The 8,971-nt window shown below is 47.8% G+C and overlaps 1 pseudogene; it reads right to left on the bottom strand.

Moving 5' to 3' along the window:
* Positions 1-8,666: 8,666 nt before the first annotated feature.
* Positions 8,667-8,766, bottom strand: LOC130037126 (uncharacterized; annotated as a pseudogene).
* Between the last annotated feature and the right edge of the window lie 205 nt (positions 8,767-8,971).

Below are 8,971 nucleotides of genomic sequence, written 5' to 3'. Positions count from 1 at the left end.
TATATATCTACTAAGTCCCTTTCTTCCATCGTTTCCCTCAAATGAAGTATGTCCTTGCTAAGCTTGAGTCTGGTTGATCTATCAAGAGGTGACAAAGCAGTGTTGAAGTCTCCCACTAGTATTGTGTTGCTATTGATGTCTTTTTCCAAATCTATGAGTAGTTGTTTTAAGTACTTTGCTGGTCTCTCATTAGGTTCATATACATTTATTATTGTAAGTTCTTCCTGTTGTACAGATCCTCTGATCAATAAGAAATGGCCTTCACTGTCTCTTATGACCTTCCTCACTCTGAAATCGATGTGGTCTGATATAAGGATGGCTACCCGAGCTTTTTTATGGGAGCTGTTTGCCTGTAGGATTGTTTTCCAGCCTTTGACTCTGAGTCTGTGTTTGCTTTGACTATTGAGATGCGTTTCTTGCAGGCAGCAGAATGTTGGGTTCAATTTTCTAATCCATCCTGCCACTCTATGTCTTTTAATTGGTGCGTTTAGCCCATTGACATTGAGAGAGATTATTGTTATGGGATTTTGTCCCATTGTTCTGTTAAAGTTTGGTGTATTTGAGAGGCCTTTCTTGCCTTAAAGTAGCCCATTTAGTTGTTCTTGTAACCATGGTTTTGAGTCTATGAAGTTCCTGAGCTGTTGTTTGTCTGTGAAACTGTGTGTTGTTCCTTCTATTATGAATGAGAGTCTTGCTGGGAAAAGTATTTTTGGGGAGGCATTTATTTCATTGAGTTTTTTTACTATGTCCCACCACTGTTTTCGGGCCATGAGGGTTTCATCAGAAAAATCAGCTGTGAATTTTAAGGATGCTCCTTTGTAAGAGATTTCTTTCTTCGATCTTGCTGCTTTCAGAATTTTGTCTCTGTCTAAGGTTTTGGTCATTTTGATCAGAATGTGTCTTGGAGTATTTTTATTCGGATTTCTTCTAGCTGGTACCCTTCGGGCCTCCTGAATGTGGTCACAAGTTTTCTTCAGCTCTGGAAATGTTGTAGCAATGATTTCTTTGACAGTTTCTTCTTCATCGAGGTTTTCTTCCTTTCCCTCTGGGACTCCAATAATTCTTATGTTACCCCTCTTGGCTTCATCCCGATCTTCTCTTGCCATCTGTTCCCGAATTGTGAGTCTCTTTTCCATTTTCTGCTCTTTTCTGGAGAGTCTCTGAACTTCATCTTCGAGCTCACTGATTCTGTTCTCAGCCGCTCTTACTCTGCTGCTGAGGCCTTCTACTGAGCTTTTCAATTCGCCTACGAGATTTTTCAGGTCTGACATTTCTGATTGCATTTTCTTCATTTCTGCCTTTAGATCCTCTTGTCTTCTATTGGTATTGTTTTCCATTGTTTCCTTTAATTCCCTAAGCATCCTAAGTAGCTCCCTTCTGAATTCCTTGTCAGAGAGGTTGTCTAACACTACAGTACTGTTGGTGTCATCTGGGCTCGACTCTTCAATATGAAAGTTTGGTGGGCTTTTGCGTTTCTTTACCATTGTGAGAGGTGTGGTTTAGTCCTTCACGTTCACTGTTACTATTCTGCTTGATATGCAGTGTGAGTTAAGATAGGCTTATGAGTTATTGGGTACTGTGTTTCTAGTGGCTGAGCTAAAATAGAGAAGTTTCCATCTAAGAAGTTAGCTTATGGTTCCTATGACATATGTAGTGGGAAAATATTTCGCGGCCGCGTAAGCGGCCGCGGCTCCTGAAAGAGTCCCTGGCACTGGGCGAGGAGTTGGGAAGGTCTCCTGTTTGGAATTGGAGCCGTTCAGCTTTGTTGCCCAGAGCTGGGCCTCTGTGCCCGTCCCACGCAGATCAGGGGTTGAAAACCGGCTGTCTAGGGGCTGTTTCTAGCTGCGCGTGCCCAGAAAGGGACCCAGGCCCTTGGGAGCGGGCTGTACCTGTTGGAATTGGAGCCGTTCAGCTTTGTTGCCCAGAGCTGGGCCTCTGTGCCCGTCCCACGCAGATCAGGGGTTGAAAACCGGCTGTCTAGGGGCTGTTTCTAGCTGCGCGTGCCCAGAAAGGGACCCAGGCCCTTGGGAGCGGGCTGTACCTGTTGGAATTGGAGCCGTTCAGCTTTGTTGCCCAGAGCTGGGCCTCTGTGCCCGTCCCACGCAGATCAGGGGTTGAAAACCGGCTGTCTAGGGGCTGTTTCTAGCTGCGCGTGCCCAGAAAGGGACCCAGGCCCTTGGGAGCGGGCTGTACCTGTTGGAATTGGAGCCGTTCAGCTTTGTTGCCCAGAGCTGGGCCTCTGTGCCCGTCCCACGCAGATCAGGGGTTGAAAACCGGCTGTCTAGGGGCTGTTTCTAGCTGCGCGTGCCCAGAAAGGGACCCAGGCCCTTGGGAGCGGGCTGTACCTGTTGGAATTGGAGCCGTTCAGCTTTGTTGCCCAGAGCTGGGCCTCTGTGCCCGTCCCACGCAGATCAGGGGTTGAAAACCGGCTGTCTAGGGGCTGTTTCTAGCTGCGCGTGCCCAGAAAGGGACCCAGGCCCTTGGGAGCGGGCTGTACCTGTTGGAATTGGAGCCGTTCAGCTTTGTTGCCCAGAGCTGGGCCTCTGTGCCCGTCCCACGCAGATCAGGGGTTGAAAACCGGCTGCCTAGGGGCTGTTTCTAGCTGCGCGTGCCCAGAAAGGGACCCAGGCCCTTGGGAGCGTGCTGTACCTGTTGGAATTGGAGCCGTTCAGCTTTGTTGCCCAGAGCTGGGCCTCTGTGCCCGTCCCACGCAGATCAGGGGTTGAAAACCGGCTGCCTAGGGGCTGTTTCTAGCTGCGCGTGCCCAGAAAGGGACCCAGGCCCTTGGGAGCGGGCTGTACCTGTTGGAATTGGAGCCGTTCAGCTTTGTTGCCCAGAGCTGGGCCTCTGTGCCCGTCCCACGCAGATCAGGGGTTGAAAACCGGCTGTCTAGGGGCTGTTTCTAGCTGCGCGTGCCCAGAAGGGGACCCAGGCCCTTGGGAGCGGGCTGTACCTGTTGGAATTGGAGCCGTTCAGCTTTGTTGCCCAGAGCTGGGCCTCTGTGCCCGTCCCACGCAGATCAGGGGTTGAAAACCGGCTGTCTAGGGGCTGTTTCTAGCTGCGCGTGCCCAGAAAGGGACCCAGGCCCTTGGGAGCGGGCTGTACCTGTTGGAATTGGAGCCGTTCAGCTTTGTTGCCCAGAGCTGGGCCTCTGTGCCCGTCCCACGCAGATCAGGGGTTGAAAACCGGCTGTCTAGGGGCTGTTTCTAGCTGCGCGTGCCCAGAAAGGGACCCAGGCCCTTGGGAGCGGGCTGTACCTGTTGGAATTGGAGCCGTTCAGCTTTGTTGCCCAGAGCTGGGCCTCTGTGCCCGTCCCACGCAGATCAGGGGTTGAAAACCGGCTGTCTAGGGGCTGTTTCTAGCTGCGTGTGCCCAGAAAGGGACCCAGGCCCTTGGGAGCGGGCTGTACCCGTTGGAACTGGAGCCGTTCAGCTTTGTTGCCCAGAGCTGGGCCTCTGTGCCCGTCCCACGCAGATCAGGGGTTGAAAACCGGCTGTCTAGGGGCTGTTTCTAGCTGCGCGTGCCCAGAAAGGGACCCAGGCCCTTGGGGGCGGGCTGTACCTGTTGGAATTGCAGCCTTTCAGCTTTGTTGCCCCGAGCTGGGCCTCTGTGCCCGTCCCACGCAGATCAGGGGTTGAAAACTGGCTATCTAGGGGCTGTTTCTAGCTGTGCGTGCCCAGAAAGGGACCCAGGTCCTTGGGGGCAGGCTGTACCTGTTGGAATTGGAGCCGTTCAGCTTTGTTGCCCAGAGCTGGGCCTCTGTGCCCGTCCCACGCAGATCAGGGGTTGAAAACCGGCTGTCTAGGGGCTGTTTCTAGCTGTGCGTGCCCAGAAAGGAACCCAGGCCCTTGGGGGCAGGCTGTACCTGTTGGAATTGCAGCCGTTCAGCTTTGTTGCCCAGAGCTGGGTCTCTGTGCCCGTCAGGTTTTTTTTTTTTTTTTTTGGTATAGTTCCTTAACCTTTTTAGTTGATTCTATTATACTCTATTTTCTGACGTATTATTGTGAATGGGATTGTTTTTCTCTATCTCTTTTTTCTCTTTCATTATTAATATATGGGAAAGCCATGTAGTACCAGATATTGATTTTGTAATATGCTACTTTACTAAACAAATCTATTGTTCCCAGGATCTTTTTTGGAGAATCTTTGGGATTTTCTAAGTATAATATCATGTTATCTCCAAATAGTAAAAGCTTGAGTTCTTCCTTTTTTATATGGATGCCCTTGATATCTTTTTTTTTTTTTTACCAAAATCATATGGCAAGTAGTTCAAGTACTATGAAGAATAGGAGTGTTGAGAGTGGGTAACTTGTTTTGTGCCTGATTGTATTCTGGAATTCTATTTCATTGATTTCTGCTCCAAGCCTTTGGTTTTTCCCCGTTGAGAATAATACTTGCTGTGGGTTTGTGGTAATTTGCTTTGACTAGATTGAGGAAACTACTTTCAACTCCCATTTTGTTGAGAGTTTTTCATCATGAATGGGTGCTGGATCTAATCAAATGCTTTATCTACATCTATTGATATGATCATATGACTTTTATCTTTATTTTATTGAGATGGTGTATTCTGTTGATTGACTAGAGAATGTTAAGCCATCCTTGCATCCCCAAGCTAAACCTACTTGGTCATAGTGTGTGATCTTTTGTTGAGTTTCTAGATTCTCTTTGCTGGTATTTTCTTGAAAATTTTTGTATCTGTATTCACAAAGGAAAAAGGTCTGCAATTTTCTGTTTTTGTGGTGTCTCTGTCGATTTGAGTATTTTAGTATTAGGGTGATCTTTGCCTCATAGAAACTATTTGGGAGTATTTATGTTTCTTCAATTTCCTGGAAAATCTTAAAAATGTTGGAAGCAGTTCCTCTTTAAAGGTTTGAAATAGTTCACTATTGAATCCATCTGGGCCCTGGATTCTGTTTGGGGGTATAATTTTGACCATCATTTCAATTTCCTTGGTAGTGATAGGTTCAAGTATTCCAAATCTTCTTGGTTCAGCCTTGGGAGGTAATTGGAATCCAATAATTTATCAATTTATTCAAGATTCTCTCATTTCCTGCTGCAAAGATTCTCAAAATAATCTCTGATGATCCTATGGATTTCTGTACTTTCTATTAGGATACTCCCCTTTGCATTTCTGATTCGATTTATTAGAAATCTTTCTCTTTGTTTCTTTGAGAGGCTTCTCATGGTTTATTGATCTTATTTATTTTCTCAAAGAACCAGTTTTTGTTCTTATTGGTCTTCTGGATTGTATTTTGGGATTCTAGCTCATTGATGTCTGGTACAAGTTTTATTATGTCCTTCCTCCATCCTAGTTTGGACTACTTTTGTTGGTTATTTTCCAAAATCTTTTTTTTTAATTTTTTTATTTATTTTTTTTATTTATTTATTGAATCACTGTGGGAAAGGTTACAAAGCTTTCAGGTTTAGGTCTCAGTCATGCAAATATCAAACACATTTCCCTTTACCAATACTTATTTTTTACCATGAAGAACCCCAATAAAACCCCACCCCCCACCCCTCCCCGTCCCTGTGAGGCAGATGAATTCTAGTTAACACTCTATCTGCTTTGATTAGATTCATTGTTTCAATAAAAGATTCACCACTATTATTTAGAGTTTACACCCCCCCCCAAATCAGACATGCTGAAAAAGCATTGTGAAGTGATTTGCTTTCTACAGCTGGGTTCAAGAATTAAATGTTGGTTTTGGATTTCTGCTATTTTACCTATTGACCCTGGAAGTATTTCTACTGAAAGTCAGATAGTTAAGAAATTGGTTTCTGTGTTCTGGAGTCGTGGCCGTGCTGGAGAGCCGCTCGCGGGGGGCAACCGGTGGCCTCGGTAGGGCGTGAAGGGCGGAGCGAAACGCCCCCCTTCCCATGAGGTTTTAGTCGCCCCCACACTCCCGGCTCATACCTGCTGTCCACAAGGCTCCCATGTGGCCGCCATCTTTCTTTCCAGAGAGGAGAGGGCGAATGGGGCAACACCCTTTCCCCTCCGGCAGACTTGATGGGCTGGATCAACGCATAGTCTGTTCACTTTTCTGCTCCAAGCTGCTGGGTTCTGCATTAAGTCCTTGTGCTTCTGGGGCCATGGCCGTGCTGGAGAGCCGCTCGTGGGGGGCGACTGGTGACCTCGGTAGGGCGTGAAGGACGGACCGGAACGCCCCCCGACCCATGAGGTTTTAGTCGCCCCCACTCCCCCGGCTCATACCTGCTGTCCACAAGGCTCCCATGTGGCCGCCATCTTTCTTTCCAGAGGGAGGAGGGCGGAAGGGAGCAACACCCTTTCCTCTCTGGGCAGAAATGATTGCCTGGATTAACGCATAGTCCTTTCACTTTTCTGCTCCAAGCTGCTGGGTTCTGCATTAGGTCATTGTGCTTCTGGGGCTGTGGCCGTGCTGGAGAGCCGCTCGTGGGGGGCAACTGGTGGCCTCGGTAGGGCGTGAAGGGCGGACCGAAACGCCCCCCTTCCCATGAGGTTTTAGTCGCCCCCACACTCCCGGCTCATACCTGCTGTCCACAAGGCTCCCATGTGGCCGCCATCTTTCTTTCCAGAGAGGAGAGGGCGAATGGGGCAACACCCTTTCCCCTCCAGCAGACTTGATGGGCTGGATCAATGCATAGTCCGTTCACTTTCTTGCTCCAAGCGGCTGGGTTCTGCATTAAGTCCTTGTGCTTCTGGGGCCGTGGCTGTGCTAGAGAGCCGCTCGTGGGGGGCAACTGGTGACCTCGGTAGGGCGTGAAGGACGGACCGGAACGCCCCCCTTCCCATGAGGTTTTAGTCGCCCCCACACCCCCGGCTCATACCTGCTGTCCACAAGGCTCCCATGTGGCTGCCATCTTTCTTTCCAGAGGGAGGAGGGCGGAAGGAAGCAACACCCTTTCCCCTCTGGGCAGAAATGATTGCCTGGATTAACGCATAGTCCTTTCACTTTTCTGCTCCAAGCTGCTGGGTTCTGCATTAAGCCCTTGTGCTTCTGGGACTGTGGCCGTGCTGGGGAGCCGCTCGTGGGGGGCAACTGTTGACCTCGGTAGGGCGTGAAGGACGGACCGGAACGCCCCCCTTCTCGTGAGGTTTTAGTCGCCCCCCCCACACCCCCGGCTCATACCTGCTGTCCACAAGGCTCCCATGCGGCCGCCATCCTTCTTTCCAGAGAAGAGAGGGCGAATGGGGCAACACTCTTTCCCCTCTGGGCAGAAATGATGGCCTGGGTTAACTCATCGTCCGTTCACTTTTCTGCTCTAAGCTGCTGGGTTCTGCATTAAGTCCTTGTGTTTCTGGGGCTGTGGCCGTGCTCCAAACTTAACTCTGATTTTCAGGGAGAGAGATTGGGTGGTTTACTTCTCATTGATCACTTTGTATATAGAGAGATGTCCACGCGGCCGCGCGGTTTTGAGAAAAAGTCCTCGTTCCCGCATACTCGAGCTGTGTTTGTAGAGGCTTCTGGTCACCGGGGTTCCATCTGGGGGAGGCGGGATGCGGCACCTACTCCATCTGGAACTTGCCGGTGGTCTCGGCTCTTTTTGGAACCTGTTTTTTCTTTTTTTTTTTCCTCCGGGATCCCGCACCCTCCATGTGTTCTTTCTCTTATGCTGAACGCTTCAAAGATGGCGCTGGGGGGCGGGCTGTGGGCGTGACTTCCGGGATCAGAGGTTACCTGGGAGGTGCAGTCCGGCAGATTTGAGGAAAAGTCCTCGTTCCCGCATACTCGAACTGTGTTTGTAGAGGATTCTGGTCACCGGGTTCCATCTGGGGGGGGCGGGATGCGGAACCTACTCCATCTGGAACTTGCCGGTGATCTCGGCTCTTTTTGGAACCTGTTTTTTCTTTTTTTTTTTCCTCCGGGATCCCGCACCCTCCATGTGTTCCTTCTCTTATGCTGAACCTATTTTCCAAAACCTTGAGCTCTAATTTATTCATGTAGGCCCTTTCTTTCTTCCTGATGAAATCTGGCAGAGCTATAATCTTTCCTCTTAACACTGCTTTTGCTGTGTCCCACAAGTTATGGTAGCTCGTGTCCTCATTCTCATTTGTTTATGGAAACTTTTTATTTCCTCTTTGATTTCTTCCCTAAGCCAACGGTTGTTCTTTACTTCCCTTAAAGAAAATATTTCCTTGCTGAGCTTCAGTCTGTTTGATCTATCGAGAAGTGACAAAGAAGTGTTGAAATCTACTACTAGTATTGTGTTGATATCAATGTTTTTCTATAAGATTATTAGAAGTTGTTTTAACGTATTTTGCTGGTCTGTCATTAGGATCATATACATTGAGGAAGGTGAGTTCTTTCTGATGTACATATCCCATGATCATTAAGAAATGACCTTCACTGTCTCTGATAACCTTTAGCCTGAAGTCCATGTGGTCTGATACTAGTATGGCCACTCCAGCTTTGTGGAGGTGATATTTTCTTGAAAACGTGTTTCCCAGCCTTTTACCTTTAGCCCATGGGTGCTTTGATTGTTCAGACATGTTTCTTGCAGGAAGCAGAATGTTGGGTTCAGTTTTCTAATTCATCTTCCTATTCTGTGCCTCTGAATTGGCACATTTTGTCCATTGACATTGAGAGAGATTGTTGTTTTGGGGATTTGTGCTCTCTTTATGTAGAATTTTTGTACTTCTGGGGATTGTCTTACCTTAAAGTAGACCTATTCATTCTTCTTGCAACAAAAATATGGAATGCTTTACAAGTTTGCATGTTATCTCTGTGCAAGGACCATGCTCATCATTGTATCATTTAAATTTTAGTATATGTGTTATCAAACCTCGTAGGAGTTAATTTTTCCATATTTTTCGCTTCTTATTACTTTGAGTGTTGTCCTTCCTCACTCCTATGGCAGACAATGATTCCTAATCAAGGAATGTATTTCAAAGCAGCATGAATAAATAGATTTAGAACTTTAATGTCCCAGAAATAAAAATATGGTTTTTACTATATTATCGTTTACCATACCCTAGGCATCAGTTTTACAA

The sequence above is a fragment of the Sorex fumeus genome, unplaced genomic scaffold, assembly GCF_029834395.1.
Source record: "Sorex fumeus unplaced genomic scaffold, SorFum_2.1 ptg000070l, whole genome shotgun sequence".
Lineage (NCBI taxonomy): Eukaryota > Metazoa > Chordata > Mammalia > Eulipotyphla > Soricidae > Sorex > Sorex fumeus.
Note: the sequence above shows the minus strand (reverse complement) of the source record. Positions and strands in the feature narration are given on the sequence as shown.